Source organism: Odocoileus virginianus, chromosome 16 (assembly GCF_023699985.2).
Source record: "Odocoileus virginianus isolate 20LAN1187 ecotype Illinois chromosome 16, Ovbor_1.2, whole genome shotgun sequence".
In the NCBI taxonomy this organism is placed as follows: Eukaryota; Metazoa; Chordata; class Mammalia; order Artiodactyla; family Cervidae; genus Odocoileus; species Odocoileus virginianus.
Window position 1 is genome coordinate 8,005,758 of NC_069689.1, and position 22,285 is coordinate 8,028,042.

Here is a 22,285-nt window from a genome sequence, read left to right on the forward strand (position 1 = left end):
AGATACATTCCTTCAAGGTTTCAAATAAACCAGATCGGTCAGCATGGCCTTGGCACCTGGGAAGGGAGTCTTATCATTGCAAGTGGACCAGCATTGGTGTTTCAGAACGGGAGGTGTTTAATCTTTGTCTTTAACAAGGACATTCTTTACTCCTGGTCAATATGCCCTTTTCTTTAATAATTAAAACAGATGTACAATGTATATTTGATAGGCCAAGAAGCAGACTGTTCTAGTCAGCATAAAATTCAAGTTAACTCATGTGTAAGCCAGAATGACTTCCAATACCTCAATATGTGAAAATTTCTTTAATCAAAGTCTTTTGTTCACTTTCACATTGGGCCATCTGTCTTTCTCTTAACGATTTCCAGGAGTTTTAATAGAGTCAGGATACAATCCTTTGTCACATATATGTTGCAATCAGCATCTCCCATTCTGTGATTCACCTCTTAATTCTCTTAGTGTCTTTTGATGAGCAGGAATTTTTTATTTTAATATGGTCCAGTTTCTCAGGTTTTCAGTGGTTAGTGCTTTTGTATTTTCTATCCAAGAAATATTGGTTTACTCCAAGGTTACAATTCTGTGCTCCTATATTTTTCTCTAAAAATTATTTTCCCATTCACATTTGGATCTGCCATCCATCTGGAATTGATTTTTTTTTTAATGGTGCGAAGCAGGGATCAAAATGGATTTTTAAAATATAAACAACTACTTGATCCAGCAGCACGTATTGTAAAGGCTGCCGCTTCCTAGTGAGCTTTGCAGGCACTTGTTTAGGTGGAGGTCTCTTTCTGACTCTCTAGCTTGGTACAATGGTAGATTAATCATCCCTCATGCTAAATGCATGCTATGGTATCTTCTTTAGCTTTACAATATTGTTATGATATTAGGTAGAGCGAATCCTTCAGTTTTGTTCTTTTTCAAGATTGTTATAACCTTTCAATTTATGGGAAAAAAGAAAACCCCTGGACTTGAATCAGAATTTGTACTGACTCTACATTACTGTGAGAGGTGACATAAAAATCTCAGTATCCAGTCTTCCCATCTCTGGACATAGTATTTTCCCACTTGTCTCGGTCTTTGCTAATTTTTTTTAAAAGTATTTTATAATTTTCAGTGTAGAAGTCTAATACACCTTCTGTTACGGAAGTAACAAGGGCCTTACCTAGGTGTTAGACCTTTTCAGCGCCATCGTATAAAGGATGGGTTTTGACTTTTCATGTGGACTTCCCCGGTGGTCCAGGGGTTGAGAATCCACCTGCCCAATGCAGGGGACATGGGTTCGATCCCTGGCCCAGGAAGATTTCACATGTCGCAGGGCAGCTAAGCCTATGCGGCACAACTGCTGCAGCCTGAGCACCCGCCCCGCAGCAGGAGAAGCCAGCACAGCGAGAAGCCCTGCTCGCCATGCCAGAGAAAGCCCATGCGGCAAGGAGCACCCAGGGCGGCCAAAAATCAAAAATGAATTTTCATTTCCCAGAACGTGTTGTGATATATAAAAATAAAGTTGGTGATCTTGCTAAACTCACCTCTTAATTCTAAGGGTTTTCAGTGCCTGGGTTGGGAAGATCCCCTGGAGAAGGGAAAGGCTACCCACTCCATATTCTGGCCTGGGGAATTCCATGGACTGTATAGCGCACGGGGTCGCAAAGAGTTGGACAGGGCTAAGCAACTTTCACTTCATGGTTAGGTTAATTTGACTTCTCTTCGTACTGGTCGTGGGATCTACAAATAATGACCATTTGATTTCTTTCTTTCCTGTCTTTTCATTCATTTTTCTTGCTTGAAGGCATTTGCTACAAAGTGCAATATGATGTTGAATAGAAATATTGCCTGTATTTCTTGTCCCACTCCTACTCTCATGGTGTTTGTCAGTTTAAGGAAGATCCATCAAATCTGTTCCAAATTACTAGGAGTTTTTTTCATGTGCATTGTTGGATTTTATTAAATCCTGTGTATATTAAGATGATCCTATGATATCTCTCCTTAATATGTGAGAATTTTAAATATACTAATGGATTTTGCATTCCTAGAATAAACCTCACATGACTCCAATATGTGATCATTACTATGTGTCACTGGATCCAATTTGCCAATAGCTTCCCGGGTATGTTCATGAAAGAAACTGGTCAGTTATTTTTCTTTCTTCTAGTGTCCATGTGAGGTTTTGATAGAAAGGCTACACTAGTCCCCTAAAATGAGTTTGGACACCTTTTTTCCTTTTCTACTCCTTAGATTGGTTTGTGCAAGATCAGTGTTATTTCTCCCTTAAATTTCTAAACACCAGTGTAACCATTTGAGATATGGGTTGTCTTGGTGAGAAGCAGTTTTAATAATGGATACAATTTATTTAGTAAATATCAGACTATTCAGATTAAATACCACCTGCAATTTTGATAAACTGTGTTTTGGAAGGTGGATTTGCCCATTGAATCTAAATCATGAAATCAAAGTTATTTGTAATATCTTCTTGTTTTATTAGTGTCTTTTTATTACTAATATCACTTTTTTTCCTCTCCTTTTTCTCCACTCCTGATCACGTTTTTTGGAGGTATATTCATCTTTTTTTTTTTTAATCTTTTTAAAGAAGCAAATTTTGTCTTCATGGATTTTCTCTGGTATATGTATATTCTCGGCTTCATTGATTTCTTGTCATGCCTGTATTTTTCTTTCCTTCTGCTTTCACTAGACTTGCTTCCCCCCACCCCCGCCCCAGCTTCTTGAGATGGAAGCTTAGATCATTGATCTTCAGCTTTCCTTCTTTTTAAATATATGCATATTTGGCTATAAATTTCCCTCTGAACACTGCTTTAACTGTCCCCCTGTCCGATGATATGTTACATCTCCAATAACAATCAGTTCACACTCCTCTCATTTCCTTTGTAAGTTTTTGTGTGACCTGCGACTTAGAGGTAAATGGCCTAAATCCAAGTGGTTGGGATTTTCCAGTTGTATTTACGTTTTCTTTTGCTTTTCTTTATCTGGTTGTTTTTTCACCTTTTGTCTTTTTTCCAGCTTATTTCCGTGGTGGCCCGAGGATCTGCTCCCGAGTGATTTCAATCCCTTGAAATGTGCTGAGATGTGTTCTGCGGGTTGGAACAGGGGAGTATCATGGGGCTTCGTGCACTAATGACGGGACGCGGGCCTGGCTGTAGGCGGGTGCAGTGGTCTGCATCACCTGTCAATTAGGTCAGGGCTGTCCAAGGTGCTGTTCGGAACTCCCAGCTCCTTTCTGATTTCTTGTCTGCCTGTAAATCTGCCATTGAGAGAGAGGTGGGTCAAATCTGCCTCTATGATTTTGGATTTCTCTCGTCCTTCCCTTTGGTCTTTTTCGTTTCCTGTGTTTCATGTTACTGATGCTTCTCTAGGGCTGTACCATCTTCCAGAAGGACCGATCCCGTCAGCGTGCGTCTCACTCCTCTCCCCAAAGCATCTTGCCTTCGCGTTGGCTCTGTCTGACGGCCGCAGGCCTCCGCAGACTGCCTTCTGGCTGTGCTTGCAATCCCTCCTTTCCTTTCGTTTTTTCTCGCAACTGTTTCATGCTCTTCGATGGAAGGAGTGTCCCTTTTAACTGGTGTATACTCGGGTTTTATTTTTTGCATGGCGTCTGATGTGATTAATCTTTCGCTTGATTATTCAGCCCATTCTACACAGCATAATCGCTGAACGTTACGTTTGTCGTCTGTCATCTTGTTTCCTATTTGCCCATCTGATTTATGTTCCATTTTCCTCTCACCTCTTGCCTTCTTTCCAATTAGTGGAATATCCGTCTCATCCTGTTTTCCCTCTCTAACTCACGAGTTATAAGCTGTTTTACTATTTTTAGTTGCTAATTCTGGCAACGTCAACATTCAGCCTTGACTGACGCACAATGGTTCAGGATGAACTGAGGCTTTGCCAATTTCCCGTCCTGTTCGCTCTTGGGAAGACTTTCACTGCACCACTCCCCTGGCCTTAGGCTTTATGGTTGTATTGCATTTAATTCAACGTGTACATCACCTACCAGCGTTCACTGCCACGGATGCCTGCATATATTTACTCAAGTTTTACCTTATTCTCTGCTCTTTGTTCTTCCTGATGTTTCCACAGTTCTGCTGGGAGAGTTTTCTTTCCATCTGAAGAACTCACCTTAGAATTCATTCTATGCTTTTTTGGCTGCGCCCAGGGGTTTGCAGTGTCTTAGCTGCCCTGATCAGGAGGAAGCCACGCCCCCTGCAGGAGAAGGGCGGGGTCCTAACCACTGGACCACCAGGGAAATCCCTCACTTGGGAATTTCTTTAGTTCAGGCCTTGTGGTTTTGAGTTCTGTCGGTGTTCCTTTGCCTAAAATGTCTTCATTTCGTCAGTGTATTTTTGGCAATGTAGAGTTCTAGATTGCAGTTCTTTTTTTATTTCTGCTATGCAAAACTGTCATCCCACTGTCTTCTAACTTCTTCTGTGATGAGAGCTCATTGCTTTTCCCCACCCGATTTCTTCCTTTTCTCTCATTTTCCATGGTTTTGCCTTGACGGATGAAGGCATGGTTTCCTTTGTCTTTATACTGTTTGGGACTTGTAGAGCTTTTTTAAATCTGTGGGCTGGTGGTTTTCGGTGGTTTTGGAAAGTTCTCAATCGTTATTTCTCCAAACGTAGCTTCGTCCCTTTCTCCCTCTCCTTGGGGGCTACAATTTCACTGAATGGCTTGGGTCTTTTACTCCCCCCCGCCCCTCCGTCTGCTTTAGTCTGGACATTTCTAGTTCACTTTCACTCAGCTCTATAACCCAGAATTCTGCCATAGCTAAGATGCTGTTAAATCCATCCATTGATTGCTTGATTTCAGATATTTTCCACTTTTAGAATTTCCATTTAGGTCTTTTAATAGGTTCTATTTCTTTGATCAATTGTCTCTTTTTCCTCATCTATTTTCCCCATCATTTCCACTATTTTCTTGAACATACATACCAGTTATTTAGAAATCCTCGCCTGCTAACACCAGCAGCTCAGGCACCTCTGATTCTATTCTTGCTGCATTTTTTTCCTTCTTGGCTTTCAGTCGTGTTTTGGTTTTCCTCGGTTTACCGGGTTACTTCTGAACCACCCGCTGGGCGTGATGCACCAACAAGCCTGAGGAAGGCACAGCCGGTGTCTTCACCAGAAAACACTCACCGTGGCTCCGACCGCGGAGAGGACGGGAGCTTGACAGCCAGGACCCGGGCCCTGAGCCGAGGCTCCCCTCTGCTCGGCGTGGGCAAGCCTCTGACCAGGCCCGAATGACGAGGCCCCGGGAAACACACTGAGGACCGCAGCTTATCTCCGAGGGCCTCCCCCTCGTCCTTCTCTCCGAGGGCCTCCCCCGCTGAGGTTTCAGTCCCTCCTGCCCTTGCTGCTCCCACGGCCCTCTGACACCTTTAGACAGTTTACTTTTGCATTTTATCCAGCTCTTCTGGCTGCTCTCGGCCTGGCATGCGAGTTGACTGCTCGGAAAGAGAACTGCACTGGATATTTTTGCTTTGGCGTACCATGCAGCTTGCAGGATCTTAGTTCCCTGTCCAGGGATCAAACCTGCACCCCTGCAGTGGAAGCACAGTATCCTGAACACCAGGGAGTTTCCTCTGTGATGGGCATTTTTAAGGGTGATCGCTGAGAAGTGGATTTGCTGAGTCACGCTTCAGGAGTGTTCAACATTTTAATAGGATTCACCGAGTCATTCCCATATCAGTCATGAAGCGTTGGGCTCTGCTGGTGACAAACCGCCCATCACCTTGGCAGCCTTGCTGATATATTGAGTTTTTCTTTCTATATCTGGATATCAGAAGTTGAACACCTTTGTAAAGGCTCCAGCTCGTTCCAGCTTTACTGGGTATGGTAGCTCTCTGTAACACATGTTGGTCTCTTGCTGAGCGATTTGCCCTTCAAATTATTTTTGATGATAATATTGTAATTCCTCTCTTCTTGTGCAAACACATCCCTCGATGCTTTGGTTTTCAAACCGTGTGTCACCGTGTATTCGGTGCCTCTGTGGACACTGTGGGATCAGGCTCTACTTTTGAATGTGACCTGGATCCTTGCACTGCCTCCGTGGAGCGAAGCTCTCAGCCACCCCTCCCCCACACCCTCCCACGCTGAGTCCTGCTCTCTTAGCACCCTCCTGCTGGCTGTGTTTTTAATGCCTCCTTTTGGGGGGCTTCCCAGGTGGCTGAGATGGTAAAGAATCTGCCTGCAATGCAGGAGACCTAAGTTTGATCCCTGGGACGGGAAGACCCCCTGAAGAAGGGAACAGCAGCCCACTCCAGTATTCTTGCCTGGAGAATCCTGTGGACAGAGGGGCCTGGCAGGCTACAGTCCACGGGTCGCACAGTGTCGGACCCGACTGAGCGACTAATGCTTTCCCTTTACTTTTCTCTGGTTTTTACCCTCAAGGCACAGAGCAGCTGAGCCTGTGCATCTGCAGGGGGAAAGCGCTCTGTGGCCTCACGTCCTCCTCCCGCTGTCAGCTGAGCTTTCCCAGCCCCCTTCCTCCCGCGCACCCCTGCCAACACCAGCTCACCCCTGCCTTCCTCGCCGCCGAGCAGACCACCCCGGCCCTGTCCGCCCTTGCGGGGCCTCTGCGCAGTCTGGGTGCAGCCGCCCCGTCCCAGCATCTCAGATGGCACACCTGTGCTCCTCTCTCCTGACGCAGCTTCCGGCGGCTGCTCCTCGGTCCCCCCGGGCTCACTGGTCAGCACTGGCCCCCGCTGGGTCCCAGATCTTCCCTTCCTGTTCCACACAGTGACCCCTGGAAGGAAACCGGGTCCCCGTCACCCCGTGCAGAGTCTCAGACTCACCAGGCACGACTGTCTCTGTCCCTCTGACCCCACAGCTTGCCCGCCCACCAACCCCAGCTGGACCTGAGTCCTGCGCTGGCCGGCAGGTGGACTGGCCTCTGGCCGTGTGGCCCTGGGCGGCGCGTGGACTCTGGCCTTGGGCGTGGACTCTGGCCTTGGGCGTGGGGGTGAAGCCTGTCTTCCCGGCTTCAGGACCCCCAGACCTTGGGCTGCTTAAGCCCCAGCCCCTTTCTGTCATCAGCAGGGACAGAATTCACGCCCTCCTCACTTATGCTTACCGACTGCCTGGGGGCGAGTGCCTGTCGTTTTTATTGATACACGTCAGTATTGATAAGCTAGTGACTGGAAGAGATTAGCGCTGGCTGAGGTGAGGCTGGCCCGGCTATTCTGAGCACATCTATTTTGCTCCATCATCTCCGGAAAGCCGCCGGGGCGGCGAGTTCCCGAGTCCCCACGCCGCTTTCCGTGTCCCAGGGTGACACCCGGGCTGATGGCGGAATCCTGGGCGGCCCCTCTTCCATGAGCGCGGGGCCACGGAATGCGTCTCTGTATCGCTGGGCTAATTACCGCGGCCGCATTCTTCCCATCGGGAGCCTTTTCTCTGACAGCGGAGGGTGGGACACCATGGCGACACGTGCGGGGAGACCACTGCCGCCCAGGAGACCAGGGCCTTGGGGGGGGGGCGGCGAGACTCGGTTGCCTGGGAGACGGACGAGGAGCCTGGGGGCGGGGCCTGGGGGCCAGGCCGGGACCTCGGCAGCAGGGGCACGGTCCCTGCAGGGGCCACTGGGCCTGTGTGTTCACACACTGGCCACCCACCCTCACCTGCCACGCCAAGGGGCTCGCCAGGACCCCAGAGATGAGTTCCTCTCCGCCGAGGCTGCGTCTGGGAGTTGGAGGGAGTCCCCTCAAGCTGCCGCAGCGTCCAGCACCAGTGGTGGTGCACTCCACATCCCGCACGGCCATGCGCTCTGATCTGAGCTGGCAGAGAGAATTCGGGGCCAGTGCCGGTTTTAGGCGGCATTTTAGAACAAGCTCTGAGTAGACCCCAAACCAGAATTTCCAAAGCTGGTCCTCCCCTGGGAGACGGTGAGGCCGAGCGGCGGGGGGGATTTCAGGCCTGGGCTGATGCCACAGAAGCTCTGGGTGTGAGCGTCACCTCCCAGAGGGTGAGGATCGAGGCTCATACGTCCCGAGGCTTCAGGACTCTGGGTGACGATGCCCCTTGGTGAGAAAGCCCTACAGCCAGGGCGGGTTTCAGGGCCTGGGGCTTCCCTGGTGGCTGTACTGGTAGAGAACCCGTCTGCCAGTGCAGGAGATGCAAGAGACCTGAGTTCGACCCCTGGGTCGAGAAGATCCCCTGGAGAAGGCATGGCAAGCCACTCCAGGATTCTCTCATGGACAGAGGCGCTCGTACCAGGCCCTGGAGGGCAGCCTGAGAGAGACAGACGCATCCTGTCCACTGGGGTCTGCGTGACAGTCGGGCAGGAGGGAAGGAAGGCCGCTGGCAAACAGCAAACAATAGACAAACAAGTCTTTTGGCTTAATGCAGAAAAGCAGGAAGGAAAAGAGTGGGAGAGGTCGGTGTGTGGGGGGGGTCTCCGCCCCCAAGCTGTCCTCTGTCAGTGCTGTTCAGATGAGGACCACCTCTGTGTGGGTCCCAGAAAGACCCGAGTGGGACCAGCACCGCGCTGACACGCTCACAGGCAGACTCTGAGATGTCTGGGGGAGGGAGGCGGGAGTGGGGGAGAGGGGAAGGTGCCTGTGGGGGAGGGGAGGGTGTGGGGGGAGGGGAGAGTGCCTGTGGGAGAGGGGAGAGTGCCTGTGGGGGAGGGGAGGGTGCCTGTGGGGGAGGGGAGGGTGTAGGGGGAGGGGAGGTCAGCGCAGGACCGAGAACAATAGTGGACAGGGGGCTCCGCCAGATGCACTTGTGGGCCGTCCATCCCACCCTCCAGCCTCCTCACGTCTTCCCAGGACCAGGATGTCCACACCCACGGCCACTACCAACAGCACCAGGTCTGTGTCTCAGGCTAAGTGCCCTGACCACCCCTCCAGGAGGCTAACTCACTCCCTCGGGCACATCCTTTGGCTCCAGTGCTCAGGAACACCTCCAGAATCTAAGCAGTGCTCGCGGCCCCATCCCTGCCCCCGCCACCACCCCCTGGATGAAAGCTGTGGTGTCCGCCCTGGGCTCTTAACTTCTGTTCAGTCCACTCAGCAGTCAGAGTGACACGCCCTCCCCCCATGAGATCCAACGCCCCTCCTCAGATCTAGAGTAAAACCCACTTTCCTTGATGCTCCACAAGACTCGGCAGATCTGACCCTGTCAACATCTCCAAACGCACCAGCAAAGCGTCTGCCCCTCGGCCCTCCTGGGCTCTGAACACAAGCAGTGCCTGCCTCTGGGCCTTTGTACCTGCTGTCTCCCCCGCTGTTCTAGACTTTCACAAGTAGCCAGACCTGTCCTTAGCCTTTGTGTAAACGCCACGTCCTAAGAAAGATGCTGCATCTCAAGCAGCCCCATCTTTCTTCATCAAGCTCGTCAGCGCTGGAAAGTCCAGTCTGTTCTACTCTCTGCCCCCTCCTCTCCTTCCTGTTGCACTGTCTTTTCCTCTATCTCATGGGGGCTTGTCATCTGCCTCCCCCAACCCTGGAGAATAACCTCAGGCAGGCACAGCCTTGCCTACATGTCCCCTGACCCCAGGCCCAGGAAAGTCCCAGCCCACAGTGGCTGCTCCTTTGGCTCTTGCTGCTAAGTCGCTCAGTCATGTCTGACTCTTTGCGACCCCATGGACTTCAGCACGCCAGGCTTCCCTGTCCATCACCAACTCCTGGAGCTTGCTCAAACTCAGGCCCATTGAGTCGGTGATGCCATGCAACCATCTCTTCCTCTGTCAGCCCCTTCTCCTCCTGCCTTCAATCTTTCCCAAAATCAGTCTTTACATGAATCAGCTCTTCGCAACAGGTAACCAAGGTACTGGAACTTCAGCTTCAGCGTCAGTCCTTCCAAAGAATATTCAGGACTGATTTCCTTTAGGATGGACTGGTTTGATCTTGCAAGTCCAAGGGTCTTCTCAAGAGTCTTCTCCAACACCACAGTTTGAAAGCATCAGTAGTGGAACTGTTATGCCCGATGTCCGAATCCCCGATCGGGAAGAGAGAAGGCTACCAAGACAATGCAACTCGCAAAAAAGGGAAGTTTATTACTGACTCGAATCAGGGCTCCTGCCGCGCGTCCAACACAGTGGTACGGGGTCAGAGAGCCCCGAGCAGAGGCGGTTACCCAAATTTATAAGGTATGCATAAGCAGTTAGTAGCTGGCTTAAGCGGATTGGTTACATGTTTGCAAAGCAATTTTATTGGTACAAACTTTCACGGGCTTTTGTTCAAACTTAGGCGTCCACGGGCTTTTTAGCTCTCCCTTTGTTTCTTACTGGGCGCATATTGATTGGCTGGCTCCAGGTTACCTGATGGGGGCGGGGAATCCCACCATTTCACGGGAAACCGAAACCCAGGTCCGGGCCACCTGCCAGCCCCGGCAGCCCCACAGAACTAAAAGGCATACTGAGGAAGAATGGACACCTCCTCTGGACATAGCTGGAGAGAGCCGGTGGGGCTGTATCAGATGCACAATTAACAGAAAAAGGAGCCTCGTTTAAATAGTGTGATGTGCGGGAACTTGCCGTTTGACCCTCCAGACCCACTTGCCTCTCTCCAGCCGTCTCTGGCCCTTCAGGAGGCTGAGCTGCATGGGCCACATGGATGCCCCCCGGGTCCTTGGCCAGTGCTAGGAGAGGCAGGTGGCAGGAGGGCAGGAGGACCGAGGGGAGTGCCCGTGCCCCTGGGGAGAGCTTCCCCGCCACCTTCCTCAGAAGGCTGCTTCGGGAATTAAAGGGGTTCGTGCCTGCTGAGCCACTATGTAGCATCTGTCCATCCGCTGCAGAAGCCTGGGCTCAGCCAACTGCTTCAGATGACGCAGCCAAGCCCTGGACTGGCCTCCACGCCCCAAGCATCCTGCAGGGTGCCACCTGCTGTCATGATGGGCTCTAGACTCCCCAGGGGTGAGTCAGTGCATTGCCAAGGGCGCTGTGACTTATTGTCACAAGGACTGCCGTAGAACCAGGCCCCCCACCACTTGCTGTGACGCCTCAGTCCTGAAGCCTAGAATCTGGGGTGACCTGTGTCCTGCAGGCACCTTTCCTCCTAACGCCCCAGTTCCAGGGGGTCTGGTGGGGTCAGGACACCGATCAGAGGTCAAGGGAGGAGGTGTTTCAGGCCAGACAAGTCCCCTCCGTGTGAACCTACAAGGTGTTTCAGGATCTTTTCAATCTTCCAAGAGACAGCTCAGATCCGCCCCCACCCCGCCAGAAGATGCTGAGGCAGTCTTGTTGAATTATCGTAGAGTTTAAGTCCCTAACTTAATTCCCAAACCACCGATTTTGAAAAGGTACTTGGCAGTCTCTTTCCAGTTGATTTTCAGACATTTTAGACTAATCCCATTTCTTCCACTAGGAATAAGCAAGCTTTTCAATTAGCTCTGTCTCGTGTGGTGGTGACTTTCTTTAATCATTTTAGCCCACGCACCATTTCCTGGTGTCGGTAGTAGGAACCTAGGATGCAGAGTTTTCCAGATTTCAGATGCTAGTGTTTCCAGGGACCCTCCAGTGCCCTCTGCCCAGCCCCATCTCCAGGGAAGACCCTTCCTCACTCAGCCAGTCACAGAAGGACAAGGACAGTGTGGAGGGAAGCACTGGCCCAGGTCACAGAACTGGCCTCCGGCTCAGCCCCTGCCTGGATGAAGCCTCCAGTGCTTGGGGATGCAGCCACCTGAGACCCAGCCTACCTGTGACCCAGCCTACCTGTGACCTGGCCCACCCGTGGCCAGGCCCACCCGAGACCCGGCCCACCCGTGGCCAAGCCCACCCGAGACCCGGCCCACCCGTGGCCAGGCCCAACCGAGACCCGGCCCACCCGTGGCCAGGCCCACCCGAGACCCGGCCCACCCATGACCCAACCCACCTGTGACCCGCTGATGTTGGGGAGAATGTCGCCCCTCCCCTCTGCTGTCTCTCAGGGCCCCTTCCCTGCAGACCAAGCCGGGAGGAAGTTGTGATCCGAGCACCTGGGGGCCTGAAGGCAGACCCCAGAGTAGCTGAGAAGGAAGGGCCTGGAGCCTGGAGCAAGGAGTGGCCGGCAGGGCCCAGCAGAGGATGCAGGAGGGGACCGTGGGGAAGGAGGCTTCCCAGGGAGGCGCAGAGGTTACTCTCAAGTGGGGTCCCTGCAGACCTTCCATTTGCACACTCAAGATGATCACTTGGGCCTGAACATGCCATTAGCCTAGTGGCCCAAAGGCCAGGGGCCACCACCGTGACGGGCTCACAGCAGCAAGGGTCGGAATCCCAGAGGCCCATCTCCCAGTCTTGGGGTGCTCCCCCCGTTTCTCAAGGATCCTTGGACTTACCTGGTGACTCAGATGGTGATGAATTTGTCTGCGATGCAGGAGACCCAGGTTCAGTCCCTGGGTCAGGAAGATCGCCTGGAGAAGGGAAAGGCAGCCCATTCCACTATTCTTGCCTGGAGAATCCCGTGGACAGAGGAGCCTTGTGGGCTACTGTTCACGGAGTCTCAAAGAGTTGGACACGGTCCAAACTCCACCCCTGTGGCCCCGGCTCCACCCCCAGAGCCCTCAGGGTCCAATCCCCACCCCGTGACCCAGGCTCCACCCCCAGAGCCCTCAGGGTCCAAACTCCACCCCTGTGGCCCCGGCTCCACCCCCAGAGCCCTCAGGGTCCAATCCCCACCCCGTGACCCAGGCTCCACCCCCAGAGCCCTCAGGGTCCAATCCCCACCCCGTGACCCAGGCTCCACCCCCAGAGCCCTCAGGGTCCAATCCCCACCCCGTTACCCAGGCTCCACCCCTGTGACCCAGGCTCCACCTCCAGAGCCCTCAGGGTCCAATCCCCACCCCCGTGGCCCAGGCTCCACCCCTGTGACCCAGGCTCCACCCCCAGAGCCCTCAGGGTCCAATCCCCACCCCCGTGGCCCAGGCTCCACCCCTGTGGCCCCGGCTCCACCCCCAGAGCCCTCAGGGTCCAAACCTCACCCCCGTGGCCCAGGCTCCACCTCCAGGTGCGGCCCCCAGGCTCTGGTGTCAGACCTGCATGAATCCATCGGCCACTCCTCGTCCAGGACGCCAGCCATGCCCTCAGTGCACGTGTCTGTGAGAATTTGCTCACTTGCCGCCCATACACGGTAAACCTCACCAAGGGCAGGGTTGGACTGCCTTGCCTCCACGGGCAGCCCCGATGCCCAGCACACACGTGAACGTGAAGCATGGAGCCCAACCCCTGCCCGCTACATGACTGACTTCTTGGCGTGGGGACCTGAGAGGCACCGGGCCGGCCTCGGACGGCAGGGCAGGGAGCAGGTGGCTGAGAAGAGGGGAGCAGACTGGGGCTAGAGATGGGGGCCCACAGGTGCCAAGGCTCCAGTGCCCCGATTCCACCCCCACAGGCGCCGCAGTCCTTGCGGACTCACGTACCAAACCCAAACCCAGGGATGAATTAACTAAGAATTCCAAGCTGACGCCCAGTGTGTGAGGGCAGGTCCCTGTGTGTCTGCCCTGGTCACACACCGGGGAGGGCATGACAAGCTGTATGCCTCCCCCCACCCCCCACCCCCGCCCTGCGCTGGAAGCCCCCAGCCCCTGCCTCCCCTCCACCCCCATCATTCAGAGCCGCCCAGTTCCCCTCCAGCCGGTGTCCTTTCTGGTTGCTCTGAAACCTTCTGGATCATTCCAGGAAGCTGCTTTACCAGCCTGGACAGATGTCAACAGGCCTACACCTGGCACGGGGCGGCGCAGGCCAGCCGCGGGGGCCCACACACCCCCTTTCCCGAGGCGGGCGCTTCGTTTCCACTCTCCCTGATGACGGTGCTTGTTGAGAACAGTCCTGCCAACTTAATTAACACCAGAACCCTTGAGGTGGTCCTTGGAGTGCGTGTAGAACAGCTGCCCGCCCCCCGCGCGGAGGTGAACCTGGAGACACCTCCATAAAACTAGCAGACCGCGACTCCTCGCCCTCCAACCGCCCAGACATGCCGCTCCAGCGGAGCCCGGGCCAGCTGTGGCCGGTGGCCAGCTGCGGGAGCAGGTGTGCCCGCCCTGCTTGGTGGTACTGCCGGCCGGCAGGCAAGGGTGGAGCGGCCACACCACGACTCCGACTGCCTTCCTGGGCTTTGTTATCTCAAAGCCACACACGAGGTCTACCCAGGACAGCCGGGCGTGGCCTCCTGCCTGCAGTGGGAGCTGGTGGCCTCTGGGGAGGCACCCCTCTCCCACAGCTGGTGTGAGGGGCACAGGGATGAGCCGGCAGTGTGGGAGACTCCCTGACCCCCAGGCCTGGGGAGGCCCGGGTTCCCGTGGGAGACCCATGAACCCTGACTCAGACTCGGCAGAGCCCAGAACCAGCACCAGGGAGCCTCGGAGCTGCTGCCCTTGGGAGCCCAGACTCAGGGTGTTAGAAACACAGACTCAGGTGACATGGAAGTCTCTGGAAACCTGGCTGACCGCAGCACACCTACCTCAAGCTCATGCCATGAGGTGGCAGTGCCCGGCCCCTCGCTTTGAGGGAGGGAGGGGATGAGGGAGCCAGGGTCACTCACCCAGAACACACAGCTGGTTGGCAGCAGCCAGGACTTGCTTCAGCCAGAGCCTTCTGCCTGGCCCGAGGCTGGGTCTGCAGCCTGGAAGGAATATGGGCCTGGGGGCCTCAGTGCCTGGAGCCCAGAATTCCTCCCACACCTGGTAGGACCCCCCAGTCGGCATCTGACCCCCACCCAGCTGGCATCTGATCTCCAGCGGTCCACACCGCAGGCCCTGAGCCCTGCTGCCTGGGTCTCTTCTCCCCACAACCCCCAGGAAGTGAGTTCACAGCCCAGACCCCAAGTAGCCTCTGGAGAATGACCCAGCACTTGGTGGAGTGACCCACCCACTGGCCGGGGCCGAGGATGGTGGCCCAGTCACAGCTCCAAGAACAGCGTGCCCGAGCCACTGGTCCAGGGACCACCCCCTGGACAGGGCCTTGGGAGGACAGCCACAGACACGCGTGGAGGGTGCGGTCCCTGCTCTCTGGCCTCCTTTGGTTCACCTGCAGCAAGAGAGGTGGGTTGGGGTGCTCGAGTAGGGGCCAGGCTGGGTGTCCAGCGGTCACGAGATGCCGGGGCCTGCCTACAGCTGTCCGCGGCCCCCGCGCCAGGGAGCCCAAGTAGGGAGGCCCCGGGAACACACAGCCCTGCGGCGAGGGAGGCGGCCCTCTCCTGGGGACCACAGCCAGCCTGGAGCTGTCGAGTGTGTCCAGAGGTGTGTGTGACCTCACCCGTGGGCCACCCCAGGTGAGAGCCTTGCCCTGCTGTCTGGATGCTGTAGCCCTGTTTGTGGCTAATTTATTGCAGATTGTTTGGGAATGCCAGTTTAATTAAAACCTAAATGTGCCTTCTGGGAGGGTCCCCTCCCCTAGCCTCTGTTGGTGTGATGAGAGGAGAGGGGCATTTCAGGACTGCAGCGGCTTCCATGTTTTTGTCATCCCGAAGCCCCCGAGATAATACAATTTATTCATGGAATTCACACTCCAGTGGTGTCAATAAAAGGCGGGCTGCGGTCCACGGAGAATCACGCAGAATCCCGAACCGGAACTGGCAGCAATTCTGGGACCAGTTCTTTCCATCGTACGTCAGAGAGGCGGGCAGGGGCCACCTCGGCCTGTTGGTCAGGACGCGGCCGCTTTCTGGAGAATGAAAATCGCCGTCTGGGAGAGCATTCGTCTTGGTGGACGCTGGTGGGTCAAGAAGAGGGGGGCCCTCCCGGCTTCCCCGGCCACACCAGAGACGTGGCCCTTCCGGAGCCAGGCCCTCCCATGAGCCCCTGGCTGACTTTCTCCCCTGGACCCCAGTGTCCCGCCCTCCGGGGCGGGCGCCCGGATCAGACAGTCCCGCAGGCCCGCCTCCCTCTGAGCTGCCCAGTCTGGGAAGCAGAGTACCCGGCTGTGCAAGGGGGCGTGCCGGCTCGCGGTCCCGCCCCGCGTCCACACGCAGCGGATGGGAGGGGCCCAAGGAGGGGGCTGCGCCCCTCCACACCCCGCAGGCAGGCAGGCGCTGCGGGCCGGGGGCCGGGCAACATGGACCCCGGGGTGGAGGTCAAGGAGGCCGGCTCTGAGCCAGAGGACCAGGGCCCAGGTCCCCGGCCCCCCCCCCCCGCTGCCCGGACGTGCGGCCTCAGCTGGTCAGCGTCTCCAGCCTCCATGCCTTCGGCTGGCACCCTTCGGGCGTCCCGGCTCCTCCACCAGCTCTCAGGGGCCCTCCCGCTCAGCGGGTCCTAGAACAGCGCGAAGGACACGGCACGGACCGCAGAGCTTTCTAACTAACTGGGCCCGTCTCTCCCCGGAGCCAGAGCCCCCGGGACAGCGCCAGGCCTGCTGTGCATCTGTGTCACCAGGGTCCCTGCCCACTGCCCCCGCCATGGGATCCGCTGGGTGAGGGAGGGAGTGTCACCAGCGGACAGGCGGATGGACAGACAGACAGACAGGGGCAGTGATGGCTGGAGGGTAGATTGCAAGGCTGGGGAATCTCAGCAAAGCCAAGAAGCCAGGCCTCCCTGGTTTCGCCTCTGGCTCCTGCTGATTTAAAAGCTGCTGAAGAGAAGCCAACGCCACTCTCAAAATCACATCACTGTCCCCAGCTCTGGTTTTTCTCTCTGGCTTTGAAGACGGCGTTGCAATATCATTCCCGAGGGCGACGGAGCATTGCCATCACTGCCCGTGCGGCCCCCGGACCCTGGCCCACCCCGGTGCCCTGCTCCCCATCCCTGGCGAGGAGCTGCCTCCCACCCCTGCCTCTGCCCGCCGCCCCCTCCCCAGGGGCTGCCCTTGAGTGCCGTGCCACCTGCCACCCTCGCATGGCTCTGGGTAAACGCACTTTGGCGCTTTTATCGGTGCCCTCTCCAGTGTTATGATAAATAATTGAAACTAAACCACATGTGTCAAAATAAATGAACCTCTTGCAGACGGGAGTGAATCTCTGGAGCTTGAGCTATCTTTCTCCCGAGACGCCATAAAACGGGGACATAACGTGGGGACAGGCCCAGCTCCCACCGCAAGTGCAAGGGAGAGTCGACCGCAGACGGGCTGGAGCTGCTGGGAGCACATCCCCGGGGTGATGGAGAGACCCCACCGCCCTCACCTGGAGAATGGGATGCTGCAGACTGGCTCAGGCTGGCCGGCAAGGAGGAAGGACCCAGAGCACAAACACGGGCCCCCTGTGGCGACCATCACCCCCACACCATCTCCCACCGGAGTGCGGCCTGATCTCAGCACCGTCCAGCCCTGCAGGGTTCGAGCTGGCTGCCTGGCGCTTGGGTGTGGCCCGAATGCCATGGGAACACAGCCCTAGGATGCATCGTATTTGTCTGAGTGGACGGCCCAGCGAGCAGCCTCCGCAGATGTGATTCCAGCTTCCAAGAAGGAGAGGCGGTTTGGAGGTGTCCTCAGAGCCCAGGTGGGCCGCTGTGTCCCCCTGCACCCGGGACCACCGTGGGCAGAGGGCCCCGCGGGGCTCCCCCAGCATGGGAGGCTGGGCCCCGCATCGCACCCAGCGAGACTCGCGGGCTGGGCAGCAGTGCGCCGTTACACAATGATTTACAGTTACTGCCTCCTGGCCAGGTGCTCCCTCCACGTTAAGTACACGCGCTGATTTTTTATGCAAGATTGAACAACTTAACGGCCTGAACAAGTCGGATGACAAGACTTTAATTGCTATTTTTCTCCCTCCAGCCCTCAGGAGAGCAATATGGAGGCATTTAGAGAAGTATTTCATAAAACAGAAAAGAAACCAATTCACCAAGTTCTGTGAACATTTGCTTGCCAAGCTCCCCAGCCCTCCTCCAGGCTGGGGATCGTGGATCCCCGGGGACCCCAAGACCTTGCAAGCTGTCACTGGAGGGGGGCCCCCGCCCAGCCGACTTCGCAGGATCCTAACCCAGGGAACCAGAGGGGCCGGGGGAGGCGCCTGTGCCCACAGTGCCTGGCTGCTGTTTTATTCCACGTTACACGTTACACATTCATACGCTTATTCATTCTCTAAGTGACCATGTGTGACAACCCAGGGGCCACAGGTGCCCAGCTGGGCCTGGGTGCCTGGTAGGGGAGCCTGTGGGGTCCCCGGCTCCCCGAGTGCATCACCCCGTGGGCAGCGGTCCTCTGGCGACGCGTGTTCTGGGGGAGGGCGTGATCAATACCATCACTACTGGAAGATGGTGAGGGCGCCTGTCTAAACGAAGCGTTTTGTCTGGAAAAGGCATAAATCGTGGTGTGGGCCTGGGCGAGGGGATCCAAAGGCCCATCGTTTGTCCGTGAGGACCCGCCTCCCACCAGGACGGCTGCTAAATGGCTCCTGGAGAGCAGGGCCACCTCGGGGCCCTCGGAAATCAGTCTTCCCTTTTCTCAGTCTCCAGCTCCTCCTCACTGGAGGAGCCGCCTCTCTGAGGTCCTCGTTCATTCATGATGTGTTCAAAGGACCCTGAGGTTAGAATTGCCCTTTTAAGAAACTGCTCAGGGCGCTGGTTTGCCTGGAAGAGCCGCCCAGCTGACACCTCTCATTAGCGCCTCAGCCGGGGTGGGCCTGGGGTGGACCCGCGGGGCGGGGGCTGGGCTGCCTCTCCAGGTCGGCGAAGCCTGCCCAGCCTCCACTCTGCTGGGTGCCCCTGGCGCTGGAACCACCGGGTTTGTGCAGACAGGGGAACCGAGTCTGGACTGAGCCAGGGACAGAGTAAGCAGAGCAGAGGCCTGGCCTGGGGCCGGCCCTGGAGGGGTCGCGAGCTCGCAAGCACCGGCTCTTTAAAGCGAAGTGGGTGAAAGCAGGCTCAGGCCTCAGGGAGCTCCCCTGCAGCGGACACACACCGCACACTAGTGCGCTCACAGGGGCAAACGCAGGCACACATGCACACACTCACACCCACGGGCACGTGCTCAAGCTCACTCACATGCACAGTCCTGCACGCACCATTACACACACACACCTGTGTGCAATCCCTGTGAGCACCCAGACACACTCATGCACGGAGGAAGGTGCTCGTGCGCGCACACATGAAGACACACAACTTCTCACAGGGCGCGCTCACACGCGTGTGCACGCACAGCAACACTGGCACGCACTCTGCACACACGCAGGCACACGCCAATTCACATGCACACACCCTCCCGCGTGTGCGCACTGCCATCCACACACATACGTACACACCCCGCGCCCTTAGAGCCGTATAATAAGGCAGGCGGGCTTAGAGGCGTTAAGGAGGCGGGTGGAGCCAAGGCTGCCGTGTCCTTGGGAGGACGGAGGCGCGCTGTCCGAGGCCAAAGCCAGCGGAGCCCACTCGGCTGCCAGGAGGGGGAGCCGCCTGGCTCAGGGCAGGACCTGAGGGCTCCCGGGTGGGAGGGCAGGCTGGCGGGGCTGACGCACCCCCCAACCCCGAGGGGTCCCTTGAACACAGACTGGCTCGGAATGAGAGGGGAGGACCGAGCTCCTGGGGGGATGGGCCGAGCCGCAGATGAAAGGCCTTAGAGGAGGGGGGCGGAGGGCCTCTGGCTCAGCAAAGGAAATATTGAAATTAAATCATTTCCCAGGGCTGGGGGAACCTTCCGTCCTAATTAAATAGCCGGGACTCTCGCGGCCTGCTGTCAGAGAGCCGCGCTGGGGGAGGGGAGGGCGCAGATGCTGCCCTTGGAAGGCGGGGATTAGCGGCTGCCGCTCTTTGAAGCGGCCCGCGGCGCCCCGGGCCGGGGGAGGCCGCCGTCGCCGCTAATTAGGGCCGAGCCGCCCCTCCTGTCCTGAGGCACAAATCCATATTCACGCGCTGGGGCGGGGGGCCTTCCTGAGCACGGTGAGGAGCGCGGACCCCGTGCGTGTCCCTCGCCCCCACCTGCCCCGGCTGTGAACACCCCGCCGCAGACGGAGGCCCCGCTCTGCAGGCCGGGGGTGGGGGGATGGGGGGCGCCGGCCCCGGAAGGAGGCTGCCCTCTTCTCTGTGCGGGGCCTTCCTGTGGGGTGGCCATGCCCCGGCGCTTCCCGTGGGTGGATGCCCTTAGGTGGATGCCCTTAGGTGGATCGGGCCTGGACGTGAGGCCTAAATGCACCAAAATCAGGAAGCGGAAGGAAGGAACGCGGGGATGGGGGAGGTGGTTAAGAGCAGTTCTAGAAGCTCTCTGGTCAGAGTGTGCGGGGGCCATGACATGAACCACGTGTACACGGAGCAAAGGAGCCTCTCCCACTGGCTTCCGATGCCGGACCCCTGACCCCAGGTTACGGGGCTTAGAGCCCATGTGCCCGGGACCCCACAGGCCCACCGTGAGAACAGGGACCACAGCTGGGGTGGGGAGAAGGCAGAAAACGACTCCTCCAGCCCCGTGGAGAACAGCCCTCAAAAAGCACTCAGAGGTGTCACAAGCAGACAGACAATAGGTAGGAGAATCAAGGCAGATCCTGTCCTCAAGTTCTTAACTCCAGGTGGTCTTTTTTTTATTTATCCACGTATTTATCCTGAAACTCTATTCCTTGGAATTAAAGTTCCAGTTTTCCATGTGGTGTGTATGTTAGTCACTCAGTCGTGTCCAACTCTTTGAGACCCCATGGACAGCAGCCGGCCAGGCTCCGCTGTCCATGGAATTCTCCAAGCAAAGATACTGGGGAGGGTGCATTGCCTTTGGTTGACAACATTTGACTACAGTGTGTTTGGGCGTATTTTCCCTGTATTCATATTGATGTGGGCCTTCTGGGCTCTTGAAAACCATAAATTGGTGTATTTTATCAAATTCAGGTAATTTTTAGCCATAACTTCTAAAATGTATTAAAAATTTTAATGTGAATTTTATTTTGTCTCTCCTCCTTCTAGCACTCCAGTATCACATCTCTCAGACTTTTGATACTATTCCATGTGTCCCTGAAGCCCTTTCTTTTATGGTTTTTTTCCTTCCTTTCTTTCCACTTCTTTAAAATGGATAATTTCTGTTGATTTCTGTTCAGTTTCACTAAGTTTTCTTTGTAGTTCTGTTCTACTGTTAAGCCTTTTATGAACTTTTAAATTTCAGATTTACATTTTTCAGTTCTAGAATTTCTCCATTTGGTCCTTTCTTCCAGTTTCTGTTTTTCTGCTGCAGTACCAATCCATTTATTCATTGTGAGCATACTGTTTTTTGTTTCACTGGGGGTAGTAGCCACAGCAACTTTAAAATCCCTGCCTACTTCCACATCTTGGTCATCTTGGGGTTAGATTCCATGGATTGTCCTCTTTTCTTGAGAATGGGCCGTATTTTCTTCTTTCTTAAGATACTGAGTAATTTTGGATTATATCCTGGACTTTGTAAATGTCATCTGTGGAGACTCTGGATTGAGGTGCTTTGATTTTTATTGTTTTGATAGGCAATTAATCTGATATGGTTCAAACTGAAAAATCTTCATTTTGGATGCATCTCAAACCTCAGTTGAGGTTTTAGACCTGGGCTGGGCTGTTCGAAGTCTGCCCTGCTCATATGTGGTTCAGGGCTCAGGCAGAGATTGGCACAGAATCTATACACAGACTTTGGGATCCACTCCTTACTGGGATCCTCCATAACCTTTCTGGGGCTGAGTTTGCCTTATACCCCGTGCTCTGGCCTTCAAGCCACAAAGACCATGCATTTGTATTGAACTCTGGGGTTATTTCCATGACCCGCAAGGTGCAGACTCAGAGCTTCGCTCAGGCTGGATGTTATCGAAATGGAGAGCTTCCTCAGTCTAGTCTAAGAGTGACTCCCTTCCAGAGTCTGCCTGCTTTGGGTTGTTCTCCAGGGTCTTCAGCAGGCTGTTTCTTTTTTAAGTCCAGTGTTTACAGTTATTACCTTCGGAAGAGTCAGTCTGGTAGGAACGTATGTGGCTGCTGCCGGACTCGGAGTTTTGAGGCTTGTTTTAGAAATTTGTTAGTGATGGGTCAAAGTGGCCTTTACTCCGGGGCTGGTTAGTCCCCCTGCTGAGGTTGTGGTGCTTCTGGAGTTTCAGTTCAATGCCTGAGGTGTTCTTATGGGCTGAACTGGTCTCCCCACCAAGACTCATAGGTTGAAACCACAATATGATGTGTCTGGGGATAGGGTCTTTAGCAGTGATTAAAATTAAATCAAGTCATAGGGTGGGGACCTCATCCAATAGGACAGTGGCCTTACTAGAGGAGAAATAGAGAGCTTGATCTCAGACTTCCTGCCTCTCGAACTGTGACGAGTAAAGTCTTCAGTTTCAGCCACCCAGTCCATGGTATTCTGCTGTGGGGACCTGAGCTGATGAATGCATGCATATGTGCTTGGTCGTGTCTGACCCCATGGACGGCAGCTCGCCAGGCTCCTCTGTCCATGGGATTTCCCAGGAAAGAATACTGGAGAGGGTTGCCATGGTTTCCTCCAGGGATCTTCCTGACCC